We start from the raw sequence: 23,734 nt of genomic DNA, 5'->3' as shown, positions 1-23,734 counted from the left end.
CAATTTTAACAGATTTTTTTTTTTTTTGCCTTATATGCTGAACTTTAGACCCCAATTTCTGGGTCACATGTAACCCCACTGAACGGATCACACTAATGATGAGAACACCATAAACAACAGTAATAGCCATGCTTTCATTGTACGTACTCAGCCCAGCCACCAGGATAAGTACTTTCCATGGACTGTCTGTTTTTATCTTCACGGCAATTCTGTGCATTAGATATTATCATATTTTGATTCAACCTTTTAAATTGAGTTATATATTTCATAGAGTATGTTTTGGTGACTTTTCCACATGTACAAACTCATGTGAACTTGGCTCTGATCGAGACAGAGCATTCCATTCCCCTTCCCCCAGCAGGTTCTCTGAGGTCCCCCATCCCCTGCCGAGGTGGCCATTATGCTGACTTCTAAGACCATAGCTTATCTTCTTATGTTCTAGGACTTTATATATAAATAGAATAATATAGTATCTACCTTTTAGTGTCTGGCTTCTCTCTTCAACATAACATTTTTGACATTCATATTATTTATACACACACACATATATACACACATAATCTTTACATGCCTATACATGTATACACACATAATACATATATATCTTTATATGTACATATATAAATATGTACATCTTTATATGTATACATACACATACATACACATATCTTTATATGTACATATATGGGTTACATAATGATATATATCATACATACATCTTTATATGTATATATACATACATATACATACATACATGTACATCTTTATATATACATCTATGGGGTTACATCATGATAAACCCATCCTAAGCTGAAAATATTGTAAGCTGAAAATGCCCCTAACATACCCAACATCATAGCTTAGCCCAGCCTACCTTAAATGTGCTCAGAACACTTATATTAGCCTACATTTGGGCAAAATCATCTGACACAAAGCCCATTTTGTAATAAAGGGTTGACTATCTCATGTAATTTATTGAATACTGTGTTGAAAGTGAAAAGCATAATGTTTATAAGTATATGGGTTGTTTACCCCCGTGACCACGTGGCTGAGGCTCGCTGCCCCCGCCCAGCATCCGGAGAGAGTATCTCACCGCATTGCTCTAGCCCAAGAAAAGATCACAATTCAAAATTCCAAGTACAGTTGCCACCGAATGCATATTGCTTTCGTGCCAAAGTCAAAAAATCTTAAGTGGAACCATCTAAGCTGGGGACATAAGGTCACATAGCTGGCAAGTGGCACAGCGTGGATTTGAGCCAAGCTCCATGCTACTCCAAAGGCTCTTAGCCACTCCCTCTGTGTGTCATGGCAGCTCCAGTTTTCCAGGTCCAGGAGAGAAGCCTGCATGGGAGCAGATGAATGTATACAGACCGAATACAAGCATGGAGACTACAGGATGCAGTAAATGCACCACCAAGTGCCCCTTTCCGGCCAGTCATCTGCAAATGGATTAAACCTGGGGAGTTCAGGCATTTTCCAGCATAGGAGGCTAGGCTATCACTAAAGCCAGAGTCTCTCCATCCCTTTATTCTGAGTTCTGATTCCTGAATGTAACAGAAGAGGTATTACTTTGATGTTGGAATCGTGCCTTTGATCAAAAGCTTGCTGGCTCCCTCATGTCTCTTAGAACAAGACAGTAGTTCTATTGTGCTGGCGTGTGTTGTAACATTTTGGACAGCAGAAATGACATTTACATGAAACAGCCATCCTTGGAATGCAGGAGATAAGACACTTTCAACAGCTCCTCGAAGAAGACTCTCCAGCATTGACTTTAAATCAAACAGAAGTAATAGCGTGTCATCCTGCTTCCCCTTTTCTACCTGGTGTTAATTAAAATCCTGATAACAGAACTCAGTCAACATCCAGATGAGGAAGACCAAAGCACCGCTTAAAAATGTTCAGATGAGAGTACAGTTAATCAGAATGAAAACAGCCCCCCTGCCCCAATTTTCATTCTTATTTGGCGTCTCCTGGATGATCTGATTAACAAGCAGAGGTAATTTCTTAGGCTCCTCCACACCTTTCTCCCCACCCCTTTGGAGTTTCTGAGCTGAACCCTTTGAAATAACTGAACAATTACTTTGTGCAATATTATTGAAGTTTATTAAGTTGTTGCCATCGGCTTTGTCCAATTACCAAATTTGGCTGATTTGCATATTGCAAAGCAGGGTGATGAAGGTGTCTGCAGAGTGGAACCTCAGATGCTTCTGAGCAGAGAGAAGCTGTAAAGTTCCTATGGTTCAAATCCTTTCCTCTTAAAGATTAGGACGCTGAGGCTGAGAGGTGAATTGACCTGACTAAGGTGTACACAAGCTAGAGGCAGGGCAGGGCTGTGCCCCCTGTTCCCCAGAAGCCCCATCTGTCTGCAGGGCTCTAAGCTGGCAAACCCTGCGTTGTCCCCTCCGAAGCCAAAGCTGCTTCCATATTCCCGCACGTCTCAATTAGTTCCAATTTAGACATGACATCAAGCACATCTTAAAATGCAAAGCCATTCTGACAGGATAGAAAGGACTAAATGCGGACTACCCCGGCGCAATTCAGCAGCTCTAGAATCTTGGAATTTTGGAGCCACAGGCCGAATGGTCTGCAGTGAAACACTGTTATTTCATTGGGAGTGAAAAACTAACTTCCAACACTTTGCATCTCTATCCTGGCCTCAGAATCCTCTGCCTCGACCTCATTTGGACCTTGCTTTTATTTTTAAACTTTTATTATGGAAAGTTACCAACACCTGCAAAAGTGAGAGTCGTATAGTAGAGACACAGAGAGGTCGACTGACTTGCCCAAGGTCACCACAGCAAGGGAAGGGGAAAACAGAGGTGAGCTCAGGTATTTCCGTGTTTTCTTGTGTGTGAGATAAGAACACAGCATGAGACCTATTCTCTTGTAGTTGTAAGTGCACAACATGGTATCATTAACCACAGGCACAGCGCTGTACAGCAGATCCCTACAAGTTATTCGTCATGACTAACTGAAGCCTTATACCTGTTGAATGGCAGTTCCCCATGTCCCTCAGGAAACCACTGCTCTACTCTCTGTTCCTCTGAGTTAGACTATTTTAGATGCCTCGTATAAGTGGAATCATACAGTATTTGTCCCTCTGTGACTGGCTTATTGCACTTAGCACAACCTCAAATTTCATCCATGTTGTTGCATATGGCAGAAATTCCTTATTTTTCAAGGTGGATTAATATTCCATTGCTTGCCTTTAGAAATCAGAGACTTTGTGGTTGGGAATGTAAAATGGTACAGCTTCTATGAAAAACAGTGTAGAGGTTCTTGAAAACAATTAAAAATAGAATTACATATGATCCATCAAGCCTAGGTCAGGGAATTTGTCTGAAAGAACTGAAATCATCTCTCAAAGATATATTTGAACTCCTAAGTTCATTGCAGCATTAGTCACAATGTGTAGAACCAATCTAAATGATCATCAGTGGATGAATGGATGAACACACTCTTATTTATTTGTTTTTTTTTTTAGAGCCACACCTGCAGCATATGGAAGTTCCCAGGCTACAGGTCCCATCAGAGCGACAGCTGTCAGCCTACACCACAGCCACAGCAACACAGGATCCTTGTCCTCAGGGATACTAGTCAGGTTTGTTACCACTGAGCCACGATGGGAATTCCTGAACACACTCTTAAATGCCTGCCATTGGTGGTTACTCAGCAATGGGGCAGTAAAGCTGGTTACTTCTGTCCTTCTGTCCCCACCTCCCAGTGCCTAGCCCAAGTACATAGTTGTATAAATTGTTGTGTGTTGATGACATGCCTTTCCTATCATCAGGCTCACCTTTAGCTGACATGGTTTGGCTGGAAAAGGCACTCTCTCTAGCCCCACTGGCTGGCTCCAATGTCTTGGGATACAGACACATCCAGGTGTTCTTGTGAGGGGCTGTGGCCTTCTTGATGGTCTTTTCCAGAAGCAGGTAGATGATCTTGATGTCTGACCACCCACCCATCACATCAGTCATCAGAACTGGTTAGCTGATGGAAGTCAGGAACAGTCCTGGATTTGGAGTTAGAAAACCTTGGTTAGAGCTCCTTGATTTAGATGTTGTGTGTATGCCATTTAATCTCTCTGCCCCTTGTTACCTTATCTATAAAACATGGACCATAATCTCAAGTTCACAGGGTTGTTTGGAATGTTGAACAGGAGCAGGGAGAGAAGGACCTTTCAGACTATTGGTCTAAAGCTTAACCCATCAGAAGGTGAGGCCATCAAGTGCAGGGCCCATAGGCAGTGACTGAATGTAACATCATGTGTTCTTTCTTTTGCTTGAAATTAGATCCCAGCGTTCTAATTACTAGTCTCCATAATTACTTTAAATAAATAACTACATACTATATCCTCGGGTTGATGTATCTCAATTACCTGGGCCATTTCTATTAGAGAATGATATATTGGGCATCCTTAAAGTATCTTTTGTTTTGACTTGTAGCTTAGAATAAATTTGCCAGAGAGTGATAATTGGGGTCTAGAGGGGGGATTGTTATAATGTTATGCTCACTATTGATTCTTTTTTTTGCCTGTGCCCATAGCATGTGGAAGTTTCCAGGCCAGGGATCAAACCCAAGCCACAATAGTGACAACATGGAATTATTAACTGCTAGGCCACCAGGGAACTCCAATATTTTGATTCTTTAAGTATATTTTCATTTTGCTCTCATAACATTGTGCAGATCTTACTATAACTTCGCTAGCATTGGCTTTTTTTCTGGTATTTTTTTAAAATAGGAATTCCTGCAGTGGTACAGTAGGTTAAGAATCTGACTGCAGCAGCTCAGGTCCCTGTGGAAGTGTGGGTCTGATCACTGGCCATGAGTAGTGGATTAAAGGATCTGGCATTGCTGCAGCTGTACCTTAGATTCATTCTCTGGCCTGGGAACTTCTATATGTCATGGATGCAGTCAAAAACACAAAGCAAAACAACCCCCCCCAAAAAAAAACCTCCCAGAAAAACCCTTCTTTTGTGCTTTTTAACAAAAAACACAGCACAGCTATCACCAGGTCATCTGAGAACATTTCACATACTCATAGTATTGCACTTATCATGTCAAATGGTCAACAATTTATTTTTCAATCTTTCCTCCAGCCCCCCACCCCAACCAAGTGTGAGCCAGAAGAGAATGTATGCCCATCTTAAACAGCTGGAACATGGTGGGTTTATGCTAACTTGTTTGTTGAAATCACCTCTTCCATCTTGCTGAACACAGCAAGTGAAAGTGGTCACCTTTCAGCATTTTGAAATAAAGCTTAAACTCAGTTTTTCCCTGGGATGGTGAGTGTTGGGTTAGAATCAAGGCTCTGCTGGACCCCGAAGAGCTCTAGGAAATTGTCTCGAGTTTATCAAAGCCGACCTGCATCCTGAGGAGGAGGGGTGGGCGAAGCCTCTCCGCCTGATGTTTTGCAGAAGAAATTTGGGTCCATAACCCACTAAACTGACTCCAGATAAGACCACCCCCATCAAAGGCTGATGCAGGCTGGGAGGTGTCGGCCGTACACGCACCACCCGATTTAATCAATTGCAGCCCCTGGTCTAAAGAGACAATGGCTGAAAATACAACGTAGATATTATTGCAGCGAGGGAGGCTATTGTCAAAGGAGGGTTTTTAGAAACTTATTTTAAGCTGAAAACCAGACTGAGATAAGGGATGGGTTGATGAGGAGGCTGCGTGTAAAGAGCGCTCCCGCCGCTGGAGGGGCGCAGAGGCTGCCGGGAAGGTGGAAGCTGGTGGGAGGGTGCGGGGTGCACGTTGGGGCTCTGCTGGATCATACTTTCAAATAGAAAAGAAGAGATGCTTGATAGGCTACAGGAAAAGAAAAGAGAACACAGCTATAGGGAAGACTGGCGGCCAGGTACCAGGAAGTGGGAGGAGAGCGCGAGTAAGGGAATGAGGGCTTGGGTGGGGCATCTCCTGCTGGCCTGGGTAGTGGGGTCCAGCCTTCTGCTCGAGACATCACCTCTGAGGTGACACTGAGGGGGTTGCAGAGGGGAGAGGTAGCCTTTGGGAGGCACCGGGCACCTGCCTCAATCACTCACCCTCCACCCCGGCCAATCCAGCTCTCTTTGCAGCCTCCCACCCTTCACCCAAAGCCCTGGACTCTTTGTATACCCGCTGGACTTTTAAAGAAGTTGCCACACCTCTTTTTCTCTTTCCAACCCTCTATTTATAGCTGTTGCCCAGAGTGAGTTACCTTTCAAAGAAATTCATCATTTTTGCCACAGAAACACATCAAATCCTTCCCACGACTTCCACGAAATCTCTTGGGTGTGGCATTGCAGGTCTCCCACAGCGATTCCATAGGGACCTCTCTTTTTCTCATTGCAGCCGTGTTACCCCGGCCCCAGCTTCCTTCCTTCAGGCTCCTGTGAAGGTTTCCTTTTCTCGGATTTGTACACTTTGGTGTAAGTGATTCTATCATCCTGGAATTCCCTTCCTGCCTTGTTTACCCAGAAGATTCCCACTCATTCTTCAAGGACGGGTTCAAATGCCTCCTGCTTTACAGACCTGTCTTTGTTCCCATTTTAACACAAACAGAAATAGTTATGTTAAAGGAATGAAGATCTCACTACCCAATGGGATAAAAGGTGGCGAGAAAAAGGCATAGGAAAAAAAGGACATGGACACAGAGTGTCTGTTCTGTGCTAGGCAGTTAGCAGAGCTGGTTGTATTTGGATATTTTGAGGACACTAAGAAGTCGAGGAAACTATGGGCCCAGGTGGTGAAGTGACTCACTTGAGATCATCCAGCTGGCCCGGGGCAGAGCTGGGACTGGAACCCATCTCTCCCAGACTCCAAGGCCCATGGACATTAGACATTAGTCCTCTACAGCCCTGAAATTATGGTCTGGAGGCCCTGCTTATTCCCTCAGTGAGGGTGGCAGCGCCTGAGTCCACATGGGCATAGGAACCCCTTCTCCCCATCAAGAATTTGCAAGACTGTAAATGTGCACCTGGGGTGGGGAGAGAGGCCGTCACCCGGACCACATTCCTCTTCTTTCACGTTCCACAGATTCTTTTCTTTGCCATCAACACAGTTCTTGTCACACTCAAGTCACTCACTTATCCCACAAATATTTAGCCACCACTCGCTCTGTGTCCCAAGCACTGTTTTAGGTTGTGGGGCTGCAGCAGGGGACAGAACAGACCAAGATTCCTGCCTGGTGGAGCTTACTTGCTAGTGAGGGAGACAGAAAATAAGTCAATGGATAGATTTAGAAGGTGGTTGGTGGTGATAAGTGCCGTGGAGGGAAATACAGCAGGAGAGGCTGGCAGAGATGTCTATGACAGCTCTTCTGGGGGGTGGTTGGGTGGGCAGCCAGCCAGGCAGGTGGGGCAAGGAGAATGATGCGAGGGAGGGAACTGGGCAGGTGTCTGGGAGGAGCATCTGTCTGCCTCTGCTTCCAAGTTGCTGCTCTCCACATCTCAAGTGTTCAAGATTATTTTAGGTTTGGAGCTGCATCTTCTGTGTCTCTTTATCATCCTCTCTAATGCACATGCAGTATGGCAGCTCTCTGTGTCTCTCTCCACTCGGATCCCTCTGTTTGTGTTTCTTTGAGACTGTGGTCCTCCTGAGAGTTATTCTTAGTTGGCCCGAGGCAGTGGCTGTGTTTCATTTACTCTGGGCTGAAGCAAATTGTCCTTTGGGCATAAACCTGATGTCATGCCACCTTTTGGGCAGCACCCTTTCACTTCTCCCAGAACTTGATGGCTGATCTGTTCATGCCCAGTGTCATGAGAGTTTCACAGTGATCTTGCAGAATGAACTCATTAAAGATCATTAAATATTCGGGCTGGGGTCAGTGCCTGACAGAATGGCTAGTGGGGCATGCCAGAAGCAGGAGACCTTGGCACTGAATGGTGTGCCAATGAGAAGGACACACACCCTGCATCCTGATGGGAACGCTCATCAGGAGAGGCAGCAATCCAAGTGCCAGGTACTTGGCTCTCATGTTTGTCAGTGATTCACGAAGTGATTATCAACATTCAAAACCACTTCATGAATCAACCAGGAGCTGGAACAAGATTTAACCATAATGAGCTCATTTCCATAGAAATATGACCAGAACCACTGGTGGATCAAATTGTCGTGGCTCAGTCTTCCACCCACCCCTCCTGCCACCACCTGGCTTCCAACAGGCTCATTTCAGGCCTCACTATGCTCTGTTGCTTTGTACTCTAACCAAGAGCTGCCACATCCAAGAAACTCAGAAATGGTGGATTCAGAGTCCTTCTTCTTCTTCTTCTTCTTTTTTTTTTTTCCTTTTTAGGGATGCACCCATGGCATATGGAAGTTCCCATGCTAGGGGTCGAATTAGAGCTGCAGCTGCTGGTCTACAGCCACAGCCACAGCAATGCCAGATTTAAGCCGCATCTGCGACCTACACCACAGCTCATAGCAATGCCAGATCCTTAACCCACTGAGTAAGGCCAGGGATTGAACCCATGTCTCATGGATACCAGTCAGGTTTGTTACCACTGAACCATGATGGGAACTCCCAGAGTCCTTTGCTCCGCTGGAGAGTGAGCATCCTTTGAGGTCTGATGTGAGCTGAACCGTGTCCCCTCCTATACACGGTCCATGTGTTGAAGCCCTAACCTCTAGGACCACAGAATATGACAGTGTTTGGAGATAAGGCCTTTAAATAGGGGATTAAAGTCAAACAAAGTCATAGGGTTGGGCCCTGATCGCATAGGACTGATGTCCTTCTAAGAAGAGATTAAGGCACAGGCGTGTAAAGAGGAAAGACCACATGAAGACACAGGGAGGAGGTGGCCATCTTCAAGCCAAAGACAGATGTCTCAGAAGAATTCGACTCTACCCACGCCTTGACTTCAGACTGCTAGTCTCCAGCACTGTGGGGAAATATATTTCTGTTGTTGGAGCCACCCCATCTGTAGTACTTTGTAATGGCAGACTTAGCCCACTCATTCAGGGTTCTTTTTTTTTTTTGTTGTTGTTGTTGTTTTTCAGGGCTGCACCCACGACCTGTGGAGGCTCCTGGGTTAGGGGTCTCATCGGAGCTACAGCTGCTGGCCTACACCACAGCCACAGCAGTGCCAGATCTGAGCTGCATCTGTGACCTACACCACAGCTCATGGCAATGCTGGATCCTTAATCCACTGAGCGAGGCCAGGGATCAAACCCGCAACCTCATGGTTCCTAGTCGAATTCGTTTCCGCTGCACCATAGCAGGACCACCTCATACAGGGTTCTTGAGTGTGCTTCTTGGGAAGCACCTCATACAAGCTTCTTGGGAAGCTTCCAGATTTTATCAACAGGGTTACCTTGGCAAGGTGCCTTCTCTGGAGGCCATTTAATTCCTTCTCGGAGCCTCATTATCCTTCCCCCAACAACCTTGAAGTTGGCTGTCCTTTGGTACTGCCACCTGCCAGAAAGAAGCCCATTCGGACCTCGTGTTGCCAGGGGCCTCCTTACCATTGGGCCACTTTCCCCCTTGTCTTAGCTTGGTTCTTCCTAAAAGCAGGTCCTAAGACAGAAATGGGTATGTGAGGTTTACAGGTGGTGTGAGCCCGAGAAGCACGGCCAGAGGATGGGGAGTGAGACAGGGGAGAGAATGGAGCTGCTGCTCGGTCGTTATGACAGTGATTGGGTTCATTCTCGTTGGGGGCCCTGGGAAAGTATGTACAGCACACCTGATTGTGTCACCAAGGGGCAAGGGAGCCCAGGCATTCATCTACCAGCACTTGCCCCTCATGGCCTGAGGGTCTTGTTCGTGACTCCCCTGCGCTAAGGTGAGTTCCTGCAACCAGCAAGACCCCTTGGGCATAGAGACACAGGGAGATGGCGCCATGTCTAGGAATGTTGGCAGTGACCACTAGGGTGGGCGAGGGGCTTTGGAGTAGCACCCATGGGGCCCACTGCACCCAGCCCCTTCCTCTCCAGACCTCCCCTTCCATGAACTCCAACATGTCACACATCTCGCCCACCCAAATGCAAAGCACTCTTCCTCTCTCTCTCTCTGGCTGAGCTTTCAGCTCCCTTCCAAGAGGCGTTTGCTCCGTGAACACCGGCATCTGTTTCAGAGGCGTCACTTCAATAGAGCCACTTCTGTTCCTTCGGACTCACCACTCACCTACATGAAAGGCAGAGTCTCTCAGAAACCAGAATGAAAGGATTCCTCGGCCAGCTTTCCTTTCTGCTGAAAGGATGGCCCCATCTCCCAGATCGCCCAAAGAATCCAGGTTAGCCGGTGGCTCAGCAGTGGTGGGGAAGTATTTCAGGAGTAATCTCTGTCATTTCTCAAATGGCCACATTTGAAAGTAGCGTCCTTCTCGGGTCTCTTCTGCTGGGCCGTTTAAAGGAGATTGTGATGGAATTTCAAGGCTGTGCTTTGGGGATGGGGTCCAGCCCAGCTGCCCCATCTTGCTTGGGCCCTGCGTGCCTGGGCCTTGCCTGAATTTCCTTTCTCTGTATTTTGGCATTTCTTCCTTCACCTCCTCTGGATCTGGAGTCATCTCCAACTTTTTCTTTCCCCTGAGAATTCTGCCTAACCAGTGACGCCAGGCGATGCTGTGGGAGGAGCATCGGGTCTGGAATCAGGCAAAGCTGGATGTGAAACTCCACGCTATCACTCAAGAGCTCTGGAGCCCTGAGCGGCCACTGGCCTCCTGTTTCCTCTTCTCTCCAGCACCTCAGCTCGCCAAGTCACCTCTTTGGAGAGGTGCTTCCTGACACCGCAGCTAAAATGGGACCCACTTCATCATTCTCTGATGCTTACCTTTGTAAGCATTTAAATGCCTTTGTTTACTGGGTTATGTGTGTATGCATCTCACCAGGCTGTAGGCCCTATGATGCAGATACATCTGTGAATATTGTAAAATGCTGTCCATTGCTGTACCACTCAGTGTACAGAAGCGCCTGGTGCATAGTAGGCTCTCAGTCAGTATTTATTGAATGAGTGAGTGAAATAAATCAAACTCTCCAGATGATGGATGGGAAGAGACCCAGAGTGTGTCCCAAAATACAGAAGAATTACACAACTCGGGCTCAAAGACCCATCTCACCAGGAAAAAAAAAAATAAGACCGATCCCCTTCTAGCTTTTGTTTGAGGCAGAAAAGGCCTACACGAAGGACACACCAAGTGTTTGATCAGCTGGACTTACTACCCCAGCGTGTCTAAGGTAATATTTCATTGGATTTCACCCTGTATTTGAAAGCAAAACAATTCGCATTTGAAAAATCTCATTACTAGCATCTTCCCTCCAAATCCATTAACGGCGCGAGTGTTTCTGGCAGCCGAGATCACCTCGGATTATAGTATGAAATGCAACTCTGGGGAAAACTGTATGTTTCAAGATGTTTGTACCATTCAATTGTCAAATATTCACACGGTTATGATTCTCAAAGAAAGAACACAATGTAGGGAAATTGGTAACAAAATAAAAGCTCCAGGATGTATTGAGAGAAGGCAGCCAAAGGATTCCTGCCTGACATATCTAATCCCAGGAACGGGAAATTAAAAACCACGCCAGAATATCAATGCTTCACATAGAACATGGCTTTTCTTGAGCATGATTCCAGGTCTCATCCTGCAGAGCAATTGCGGCCTTCACCAGACCTTCGGGTCTCTTGCAAGCACCCTTTTCTCATTCCAGAGGAAACAAGAAGTTTCCTTTTCTCCCACCCAGACTCACTGCAGCAACTAAATCTGGCTTTTCACTAATCTCTCATTTCACATGTCCACCCCTGTCTTGGTGAACTCAGTGACATCATACTCAAAGACTCATCAGCCTTTAGAGCCGAAGAGGTTCTGTAAGATTGGGGAAAAAAAAAAAAAAAAAAAGGTGAGGGTTGGGGTTTTGTAGTCAAAGGAATTTGGGAACTACAGCAATGCGACTTTCCTTTCAGAGCTTCCCAGTTCATACAGGCATGTTCAAGGTTCTGAGATGTCCCATGCTCAAGAATCCTGTTTATATTTATTTAACTTAGCATTGTTCCAAATTAGCTGGCTAGGCAGCCTTTAGTTTGACCATATGAAATAGTCAAATTCTATGGAAAACTAGTGTACAAATAGAGATCCCCCAGCCTTCAACAGATGAGGCAGAGTTCCCATTGTGGCGCAGTGGAAATGAATCCTACTGGGAACCATGAGGTTGCGGGTTTGATCCCTGGCCTCACTCAGTGGGTTAAGGATCTGGTGTTGCTGTGAGCTCTGGTGTAGGTTGCAGACGTGGCTCGGATCTGGCATTGCTGTGGCTCTGGCGTAGGCTGGCAACTGTAGCTCTGATTAGCTCCCTAGCCTGGGAACCTCCATATGCCAAGGGTGTGGCCCTAAAAAGACAAAAACAAAACAAAAAAACAAACAAAAAAACAGATGAGGCAGCAAAGGACAGGGAAGGTATCAGAGTGCTTGATGACTTGGCTGGTCGGTGGCAGAGCCAGGAAGGACTGGACACCAGGGACCATGACACCCAATTCAGGGATCCTGTACTATCCTCCCTTAATTTACTTCAATTCAGTAAAATTCCACTCAACCCATCCCATCCCACCCTATTCACTCCATGAATATTTCTTAAGCACCTGTCATGGCCAGGCGCTGTTCTGAGTGCTGGAATACACAAGACACCTAAGACTGGGCCATGCAGAATCTGACTTTGCCCCCACAGAATTAAGAGGCTAATTTGGAGCCTCTCATCATTTTCTTCCCATCTTCTCTCCCTCCCCTCTTTCCTCCCTCTCTTCCTCATTCCAGGTCATGTTTCACTCTGAGCAAGGTAAATGGCCCTCAAACTCCACCTAAATCACATCACTCCCTGTGTGAGGACCTTAATTGATTCCTTTTTGTCTCTCAGACCAGGTTTAGTCTGTGGGACTGTGAGCTCCAGGATAGCAGGGCCTGGGCTGGTCTCTTTCACTCTCCCAAGCACAACACCTGTCTCATAGCACCTACTCCACTGATACCCATTCCATGGCTCATGGCTGAGTGTTTGTCTGTCCTGCAAGACATCCTTGGACCTTACACTCCTCTGCTTGGCCTGAAACCCTCCCTCTACATCAGGTAGTAACCTGATGAGCTCTCCATACAACCCCACCTTCGTTTCCTTGTGATTTTTCTTGAACTAATTCTTCAGCGAGAGAGAGCGAACATTCAGTCCCTCCTATGTTGATTCGAATTTCACACCCAGCTCAATTTCTCACCTCTTTTAGAAAGACTTCCCTAAAGTCCTTCCTTCTCCCTTCCTCCCTCCTCATCAGGCACTATACTAGATCCTATGAATATAAATATGAGTCACGAGTAACTCCTGTCTTTATGAATCTCATGGTCCAGTGGAGAAGATAGACAAGTGACTAATTATAATGCCATGACTGAAGTGTACACCAGCTGCCAGAGGTCTGTAAATGGAGAATCAGCTCATGTGGAGTCAGAAAAGGCCTCCAGAGGAAGGGGATGTACTAGCTGATCCTGGAAGTAAAAGGTGAGGTAATACAGAGGGAAACTTGCTGGGGTTGGTGGAGAGGAAAGGAGTAGGAGACCCAAGAGCTGTCCACCAGAGGCATCACATCTAGCAGCTGGGGACCTCATTGTCCTTGAATGTTATTTGGGGTCAGATCTCAAATTGAGTCCCAGTTTTGTGATTTCTGCTTCTTAGACAAGTTACTTCATTTTAGTAAGTCTCATCATTTATGAAATCAGACTATTCTTAGCACAGAGACTGGCACATAGTAGATGCTCAATAAATACATGTTGAACAAATGAATGGATATTTTTCTAATTGTCTTTACTGTTGAAAGTATTTCAAGTGATGAAGTGACTTGTCCTGTGTTAGTTCTCTCTCTCTTCCTAGTTTTATTCCCTAAGAGACGTATAGAGAGGACAGGACATTGTCTATGACTTGAGTGGAGCATGGCTCATCTGCTTCCTCCCAAGAAGATTCTCTACCTTCCATTAGCGTCTTTCTCACGCTCAACTTCAGCCTTGACCTTTCTATCTAAAAATAGATCATAAGGTAAATGGAGCCTATTGTTCACTTCCTCATCCTCTCAATTTTTCTGAGTAAAGTGTACTCCATGAATGAAGTAGCACGAGTATTGGCAACGACCTTTTTTTTTTTTTTTAAATTCCCAGGTGATCAGATTTAACTAAATCTGACTTTTTCTTCCTTCATTCTCCTGACCTCTTGCCCTGCATTAAAATAAAATCCCTTTGTGTCTCAGTCCCCCATCAGTGGTCAGTGGCCGGCTGCTCCTCCCTCTGTAAACATTTTTTTCTCTAACGTGTTGTTCCAGTGAGCTCCGCTGCCCCTTCTGCCCCTGGAGTAGAACCATATTTTAGGCATTCCCTGCCCTTCAGCAGAAACTGGGAGGGCGCAGGTGGCAGAGGACACTTGGCGCTCATCAAGTAAATAGCTGTGCCAATCCCTCTCTCTGGTGTCTCCCATTCGGTATCACGTTTAAGCCTTACAGTGACTCTGGTTGTTGTTGAAATTCAAAGTTCAGGCTTCACCCTGACCAATTAAATCAGAATCTCAGGGGTGGGGTCTTGACGTTGGTATTTTTAAAAAGTGCTCCAGGCCATTCTAATATCAGGCAACATTTTAAATTACTGCCTTCCATCAGGCTGCCTCTCAGAAAGTATGTTTTAGAGAATTTTAGGAGCCATCAATATAAATACCACTCTGAGGAAGAAAAGGTACTTGGAGTGAGGCCATTGGTTGGGGCCATAACTTTGTTCTGAGGCAAGAACAAATGGGTTCTTCAGGGGATAATCTAGTCAATCAAAAATACTCTTTGAATGCTTTTGCCCAAACATAAGGGAACTTGAAGTGCTAACAGTGGATAATAGCCAGGGGATGTCTCACAAAGTAGCACAGGATGGAAGTCTAGCATGAACAGCTCTCCCATGTAACAGGAGAGAGTTTTTGTGCAGTGGACATCCTAAGGGTTGTGTTCAGCTTGCCGAATTCTGAAGATCTGAAGATTCACCACCACAGAAGATCACAGACAGAAAATTCAATCCAGAAAGAAATGGTGTGCATTTTGCAGATCCCACTCTAAAAAGCTTCACAACATCCTTTATTGAGATTAACAGAGAGAGATTCTTACAGGAAGTTCTTGCAAACTCTTATAAGACATGGGTAGTCTTGATTCTGTTTCAGAATCATTTCCCTAAGCTGGATGTGCCTGAGGGTGCCACTAATTATTTGCTGGGAGGGAGTTGAGTTAGTAGTAGAAATGTGCTACAATAATGTTGGCTATTAGTTGTAATTTGTTTGATGTGTATTTGTTTACATGAATCGCATACTTAACTATTTTAATGCTTTCCATATTGTGGATTCATTTCCTGTAATTATGCTATTGGTTAAAAGAATCCCTCCAGGTTTGTAAAGATGGATATTTAAGACCAGTAAGCTCAGCTGAATATGTGTCCAAGTTCTCTAACCCTTGATGGGAAAAGTAGGCAAGCAGTGCCATTATACAGAAGATAGAAGAACTATATTTAGATTCTTTTGGAAGAGCACATAAAATAAGTATACAACAGTCTTGCACCCTTTAGGTTGGAAAAATGGTGTTTTTTTTTTTTTTTTCTTTTTAGAGCTGTATCTGCAGCATATGGAGGTTCCCAGGCTAGGGCTACAGCTTCGGACCTATGCCACAGCATCTCGGGATCTGAGCTGTGTCTTGGACCTACACCACAACTCATGGCAACACCAGATCCTTACTTAACCCACTGAGCAAGGCCAGGGATCAAACCTGCAGCCTCATGGATCCTCGTCCAGTTCATTAACCACTGAGCCACAATGGGAACTCCTAAAATGGTGTGTTTAAGTCCACTATCAAATCACAATAGAATTAACTACAGACATACAAATAGATGCCACAAAAATGTAAAGAACATCCTTTATTTGTCCTTGGATTCATGTCAACTATGTAATAGTGATTAAGTGGATGGACACTGAAGCAAGGGTTCTAAAGTCTAAATCTCAGCTCTGCTGCTTACTACCACCTGTGTGACCTTGGGCAAATCACTTAGCTTCTCTGTGCCCCATATTCCTCTTCCTTGACATGGCGATGACAACAGTATGTACAGTCACATTGCTCTGAGGATTAAATCTGCTAATATTTGTAAAACATGCCTAAGAGTGCCTGGCACATAGCAAATGCTATATATGTGTTTGTTAAATATAAACAGATGAACTCCCAACATCAGTTCTCAAATTTCAATGAGCATATGAATCACATGGGGATTTTATAGAAATGCAGACTTATTTCAGTAGGTGTGGGGTGGGGCCTGAGATTCTGTATTTATAACAGGCTCCCAGGTAATGCTGATGCTTCTGGCTCAGGATCAAACTTTGGGCAGTGTGGGGTCTACACACTTCAGCTTGATGGGGGAGGGAAGGGTTTAAGTGTGACACAGCTGTTCTTTTTCACTTGCTTCAGCTCTCCAGCAGCTGTGGGTGGTTGAAAGTAAACTCTTAGAATCAAGCTCTTGAAGAAGAAAAATCTCTCCTTATACCCTTTAATGCTCCTGCTTGTTACTCCAGGACCCAAAACATTCAGTCAGCTGGCTTTACCCTAAACAAGAGAGCAATAAGGTGTGGAGATTCAGATCCCACTAATGGAGCATTTTAGAGACCAGTCTCTGTCTCTCCTTGCAAACATGGTTTGTCTATGGTAAGTTTTTTGGGAGTTACTATGCAAAAAAAATGATTTGTCTGGTTTCTGGCTTGAGCCACCTCAGCAGGTGCTCTTTTTGTGATCCTGCTTTGATAATTTCCAGACCTGGAGTTCTGGCTGTGATGCAACAGCATTGGTGGTTTCTCTGCAATGCCAGGATACAGGTTCAATTCCCAGCCCAGCGCAGTGGGTTAAAAGATCTGGCATTGTTGCAGCTGTAGCATAGGTTGCAACTGCAGCTCAGATGTGATCCCTGACCTGGAAACGTCACATGCTGCCAGGCAGCCAAAAAAGAACAAAGATAATTTCCAGGCCCTTAGAAGAGGGGATAGAGGAAAGATGAGACCAGTACTCTCACCCAGTGAGAAAAAAGTTCTGTCCCTACAATCAAACTAACATTCTGGTTATTTGTTCTTCGAATGCATGTTCTACATTAGCTTAAACTTGCATCCACCAAGTAAGTTGATGTAAGTTTCTTTTTTCTTTTTTTAAAAAATTTATTTCTCATTTATTTTTATTTTTTTAATTTTCACTGTTATAATTTTATTTTTTTAATTACTCAATGAATTTGTTACATTTATTGTTGTACAGTGATCATCACGATCCAATTTTATAGGATTTCCAGTTTCTTTAATTCCCTCTTGATACAGTGCAGATATTTAAAGCATCTGAAAATGGCTACAGAAAAACAGGAGCCGAAAACTTTCAAAAGGCCCAGTTTGTTAAGCTAAAGAATACAGGGGCCCCGGGTAAATCAGAGAATGATCGATGCCATGGTTGTGTTTATTGCGTCCTAATATTGCTGCCAGCTCAGCATTCAAGGGCTCTCCTGTGTGTCCTTGGCCACCTGGGCTTCAGGTAGGTGACTGTACCTACTTAGTAGGTGGTGAAGAAGATTGTGACCTTATGATTTGACCCACCAGCTGTGCATACTTAGAGAAGGGTTCAAACCTTACTAAAAAATCAGCATTTTTTTTTTTTTTGAGTAAGCATGCCTAGACGAAAAGAAGGGGAAGGCATGACAAATGTTAGATAACACTGAAAAATCAATCATTAGCAAAAGCCACATTTTTACGGAAAATAAATATTTCACCATGATTTGGTGCCTTCCATTGAGGACCATCTGTTATTAATCATTGCTTGACTGTGCCCTGATGTTTTCTCAGGTTCTTGTATATGCTTTATTCCCATCTCTCCTTCTTTAAGAAATGGTAGCTCCTTATTTGTTTAATTGACATATAGTTAATACACAGCGAAAGGCACAGGTCTTCATGGTACAGGTTAATGAGTTTTCACAAATGCATGCGGCCATGTAATCCGCATCTTTGTCAAGACACATGGCATTTCCATCCCCCCCAAAACCTTCCGCCTGCTCCTTCCAATCCGCCCTTCTCCCCGCTCCCCCCCCGCCCTCAGGAAAACCCTGCTCTGACTTCTTCCCACAGAGATCAGTTTTGCCTGTTCCAGAACTCCACATACCTCAAATTGTGCAGGATGTATTCTTTTTGTATGTTTTTTTTTTTTTTTTAAGCTCATTTGAGGCTCTCATCCGTGTTGTTGTATCCGAAATTTATTCTTCTTTATTGCTGAGTACCTTCTGTTATATGATTGTAACTCCATCGTTTATCCATTCACTTGCTGAAGAGCATTTGGGTCATTTCTGCTTTTTGGTGATTATGATTAAAGCTCATAGGGACATTCTCGTTTAACTCTTTGTGCGCATTTTCGTTTCTCTTGGGTAACTACAGGCTGACCTCGTTTTCTTGCTTATAGCTCTATGGTGCTTTGCGGATTCTGGGCTTTTTACATACGGAAGGTTTGCAGCAACCCTGCCTCAAGCAAACCTATTGGTTCCGTTTTCCCAACAGCATCTGCTTACTTCCTGTCTCTGTGTCACATTCTGGTAATTCTTGCAACGTTTCATACTTTTTCATTATTATTACCTTTGTTATGGTGATTGGTGACCAATGATCTTTGATGTTACTGTTGCAAACAGATTGCAACTCACCGAAGGCTTAGATGATGGTTAACATTTTTTAGCAATAAAGTATTTTTAAAATTAAGGTATGTACATTTTTTTAAACATAATGGTACTGCATACTTAATAGACTATAGTAGAGTGTAAACAACTTTTTTTTATTTTTTTGGTTCTGCAAAAAACTCTCTTGTTTCCATTTTGTCCATGGCTTGGGGGAGGGCCCCAGGGTGGTTAAAAAGCTGCCTAGTAGCTGCACAGAGAGGCTTCAGGCAGAAGCTCTGACACTGGGGGGTATCAGAGGGGGCTCCTCAAAGACCACTGGGCTCTGGACACTGCCAGTCATGCTTGGGGAGAGCCTTTGGAAAAGATACCCGAGCAGCCTCGCCTGAGGGTATCTGCTGCGGACCTGCTGGTCGCCCATCTTCTTGATGAGTTTCACCTGCTCACCCAGGAAGCGGTTCTCCAGGAAGTCACAGAGCTGGGGGGTCTGTGTGGGCAGAAGCCAGGGCATGCAGCCCCAAACAACTTGGTTCAGGTTCTTCTCTAGGACTGTGGCGGCTTCCACAGAGTCCTGGGTTTTACCCTCCTCGTCTTGGGATGGTTCCTGCTCGTCCTGGAAGAGGGCACGGCTGCTGCACCAGTTTTGCATCTTCGAGAGACGCTCTGAGCTCTTGTGATTCTCCTCGGTCAATTTGCGGAATAAGCGGCCCACGCTGACCAGAGCCACATCGTCATGGTGGAAATGGAAGCCCAGAGAGAGGTAGGTGTAGAAAGCCAGCAAATGCATGTTGACCAGGCGGTTGGGGGGTCCCCACCTGTATGGAATAATTGTGACTAGACTGGGAGCTCATGGTTGGTGGGAAATAAGGAGCTAAGCTCAAAAATGGTGTTGGCTGGTCCCGGAGGCCGAGGATATCTGAGTGGTTGATTCTGAAGGTTGCAGCTAGTTAAAATGTTGGAGGGTGGTCAAGGAAGGGGTGTCCCTGGGTCTGTTCTGTCCAAACACTGTTGAGGCAAGAGACAGAAATCCAAGACCCAGAGTGCACTGCCTTTCATGCACCAAGAAACCAAACAATTTGTTTGACTTGCTTTACGGAAGTACTTGCCTTGTTGTGGTGGTCTGGAATTGAACCTTCAGTATCTCTAAGGTATGTCTGTATATAGAAGTGGAATTGCAGCTCACAGGGCAAATAAATATTTACCTTTATGAGAAACGGCTAGACAGATTGCAAAGTGACCATTTTGCTTTCTTGATAGTAATATACCAGAGTTCCTGTTGCTCCATATCCTTACTGATATTTGATGGTATCAGTCTTCAAATGCCAGCCATTATATTGTGTGTATAATCATATACTGTATTTAGTTTAGAACATTTGCATTTCCCTGATGACTAATGCTCTTGAGCCTTTTGACTATGTGCTTATTGGACACTCATGTGTATTCTTTTATGAATTGTCTATTCAAGTCTTTTTACTGATTACAAAAATTGGATTGTCTTCTTATGATTGAGGTTTGTGAAGTTCCTCATATATTTTAGATTCAGATGCTTGTCAGATACGTGTTTTGTGAATGCATTTGTGGATTTTCACCTGGTCTGTGCCTGATTCTTAATAATGTCTTTTCATAAAGGTTTTAGAATTTTGAGAAAGTCTAGTGTATCAAATTTTCCTTTTGTGACAAACGCTTTTTCATTCCTGTCTGAGAAATCTACTTCGAAGCTGCAAAGATATTCTTCTGTGGTTTCTTTTGGCAGTTTTATTGTGTTAAGCCTTTATACTGATGTGTATGATCTATGTTGAGTTAACTTTTGTGTATGGTATGAGGCAAGAGTGGAAGTTCATTTTTACCCCTTATACATAGAGAGCTATTTGTTGCGGTGATGTTTATTGAAAAAACTCTCTCTCCCTCAATGAATTTCTTAGGTTCCTTGACTCCAAATCAGTTGGTTATATGAACATGGATCAGACTGGACTTTGTTCTGTTGCACTGTTTATGTCCTTCGTTGCTAATACCACTGTCTCAGTTACCATGGGTTTATCATAAGTCTTTAAATCTTTCAGTGTACTCTTTTTCAAGGTTGTTTAACTTTTCTCGGTCCTCAAGATGATTTTAAAATCATCTCATAAATCTCGACAAAGAAAAATTAAGATTTTGTAAAATGAAGGTTTAAATACAGTGAAATGTACAGATCTTACAAACATATATATCTGTGTAAGCAACACTTTTATCAAGATATTTCGATAACCCCAGAAAGCTGCACTGTGTCCCTTCCTAGTCATTCTGCCTTCTCAGAAGTAACTCCTTATCTCATTTTTGTCACCCAAGTTTAGTTTTGCCTTTTCTAGAATTTCCTGTAAAGGAAATCAGTAATTCTGACAAATCATACACAGTACACAGAATGTGTATGTTTGTGTGAAAGCTTCCTTTTAGCATAGTACTTTTGCTTTGTCTATCAGAGGTGCATTCATTTTTATTGCTAAGTAGCATTCCACTGAGTGAACACACCACAGTTTGTTCGTTCTTTCACTTCCTCATGAACACCTGGGCTGCTACCACCTGGACTGTTGTGAAAAAGCTGCTCTGATTAAATTTGTGAAATACTTTTTGTGGTTAGGTGTTTTCATTTTTCTTAGGTAAATACCTTAGAGTGGAATTGCTGGTTGTAGACGAAACATATGTTTATCGCTTTAAGAAACTGCTAGAACCCTTTCTAGAAATGTTGTCATGTTTTACAATCCTACAGAAATGGACAGGCATTCTGGGCATTTCATATCTTCACAAAAATTTGGGGTTCATTGTAACAACTTTATATATGTGTCATAACGTCTCATTACAGTTTTAATTTGCTATTCCCTGGTGACTGAAGATTTTTGAATAAATTCTTATATGCATATATGTGTTTTGTAAAGTCTCTGTTTGAACTTTTGCCCATTATTTATTGGATGGGTTTTTTTGTTGTTGTAGAGGATACAGAGATAGAGATATTTGTATTATATATATCCTTTTTCAGATACTATGAATATTTTTTCTCTGTTTATGGCTTTCTTAATCATTTAAAAATGTCTTTTGATAAGTAAAAATCTTTTAAAATAGCATTTTGATGAAGTCCAACTTTTCAATTTTCTAATGGTTACTAAATTCTATATCCTATCTAGGCAACTTCATTTAGGCCAAATTCACAAAAATATTAATGTGTTTCTTCCTTAGACATCTCAGAGTTTTAGCTTTTATGATTAGGTATATGTATCCTGTGACACTGACAAATTCACTTAATTCTATAATTTTTTGTTTTCGATTCCATAAGATTTTCTATGTATATTATTATGTTGTCTGCAAATAAAGGAAGCTTTACTTTAAATTTCTTCTATATGCCTTCCACTTTTTTTTCTTATTACACTGCCTAGAATCTCTATTCAACACTGCCTAGAATCTCTATTCAACAAGTGGTGAGCATGGATATACCAGCCTTTTCCTGATAAAAGTGAGAAAGCATTAAATATAATGTTAGTTGTTAAGTTTCTCATAGATAATATTAGGTTTAAGGCAATTTCCTCTGTTCTTAGTTTGAGAGTTTTTTTCCTCCAGATTTGTCAAAATATTTCTCAGCACCTGTTGAGATTATTATAGTACCCTCTACCTTATTCTATTAATATGACAGATTTTATTAGTTGATATGTGAATGTTAACCAAACTTGGTTCCTGTGATAAATCTCACTGGGTCATGTTGTATTGTATTTTGTAATATTTTGTGGGATTTTTCTTGAAATGTTCATGAGGCATATTAGCTTTCAGTTTTTTTTATCTGGTTGTGACATCCTGTGAGGCTAAAGTTGTCTTCCCCTCCTCCAGATTTATGAACGTATTTGTTTAGGATTTGTATTATATCCTCTTTAAATGTCTGATAAATCACCAGGAAAACAATCTAGGTCTGGAATTTTCATTGTGGGAAGACATTTAATTACAAATTCACTTTCTTTCATAGATAGGTGGCCATTTAGATTTTCTACTTCTTGAGTCAATATTGGTAATTTGTATGTTCCAAGGAATGTGTACATTTAGCCTGAGTTTTCAAGTTATGAGAACTAAGTTGTTAATAATTTTTTTTCATTATTAATGTATGTAGGATCTATAGAAATATGTTCTCTGTCATTCCTGATATTATTTGTGTTTACCTCTATTTACTTCATTAGTCTAGCTGGGGATTTATTAATTTTATTAAACTTCTCAAAGAACCCACTTTTGTTGCCTTTTCCCCCTGATATTTTGATTATTTCCTCTTGTATCACGTTCCATTCTTTATTATATCTTTCCTCCTGCACACTTTGCATTTAATTTCCTCATTTTAAAATCTTTTTAGATTGAAGCTTAGATAATGTTTACTTTTCTAATATAAACCTTTAGAGCTGTAAGTTTACTTCTAAGCACTGTATTAGCTGCAGCCTACAAATTTTGGTATGCTGTGTTTTACTTTTCTAGTTTAAACTATCTTCTAATCCCCTTTGTAATTTCTCCTTTAATTTATGGGTTATTTAGACATATAATGCTTAATTTGCAAAATTTATGAATTTTCCTGGAATCTTGTTATTAATTTCTAATCCAATTCCATTTTGTCATAAAACAAACTTTGTAGGATTTGAATACTTTTTAGGTTTCAGACTGGTTTTGTGGTCCACAATATGGTCTATTTTGGTGAATGTTTCATGTGCACTTGGGTAGACTATCAGGTTGAATTGATTGTAATATTGTTCACATTTTGTGTATTCTTTTTTGTTTGTTTACTTACTGTTATAGATGGAATGTTTGTGTCCCCCAAAATTCATATGTTGAAATTCTAACTATATGATGATGTTAGGAGGTGGGGCATTTGGAGGGTAATCAGGTCATGAGGATGGAGTCCTCATGAATGAGACTAGTGTCCTTATAAAAGAGACCCCAGAGATTCCCTTGCCCCATTTACCATGTGAAGGCATGGCAAAAAGACAGGTAACTGTGACCCAGGAAGTGGGTTCTCACCAGACACTGAGTCTGTTGATGCCTTCATCTTGGACTTCCAGCCTCTGGAACTGTAAGAAATTTCTATTGTTTATAAGTCACCCGGTTTATGG

General features: G+C 42.9%; 1 long non-coding RNA gene across 7 annotated transcripts in view; it reads left to right on the top strand.

The window, feature by feature from the left end:
• The window catches only part of LOC102162742 (uncharacterized), a 651,142-nt gene that overhangs the window by 236,343 nt on the left and 391,065 nt on the right, over positions 1-23,734 (top strand). The window contains exon 1 of one of the 7 annotated variants that reach the window (XR_014805824.1): positions 18,859-19,389. The exons of the other annotated variants lie outside the window; for them this stretch is intronic. This is a non-coding gene — a long non-coding RNA (uncharacterized LOC102162742). Of the gene's footprint in view, positions 1-18,858; positions 19,390-23,734 lie in introns of those variants that run through there. 7 annotated transcript variants of the gene reach the window in all.

This window comes from Sus scrofa, chromosome 6, assembly GCF_054392235.1.
Source record: "Sus scrofa isolate SSC_HxYL_T2T_F1_AM1 chromosome 6, Sscrofa_HxYL_maternal_Yorkshire_Landrace_v2.0, whole genome shotgun sequence".
In the NCBI taxonomy this organism is placed as follows: Eukaryota; Metazoa; Chordata; class Mammalia; order Artiodactyla; family Suidae; genus Sus; species Sus scrofa.
Note: the sequence above shows the minus strand (reverse complement) of the source record. Positions and strands in the feature narration are given on the sequence as shown.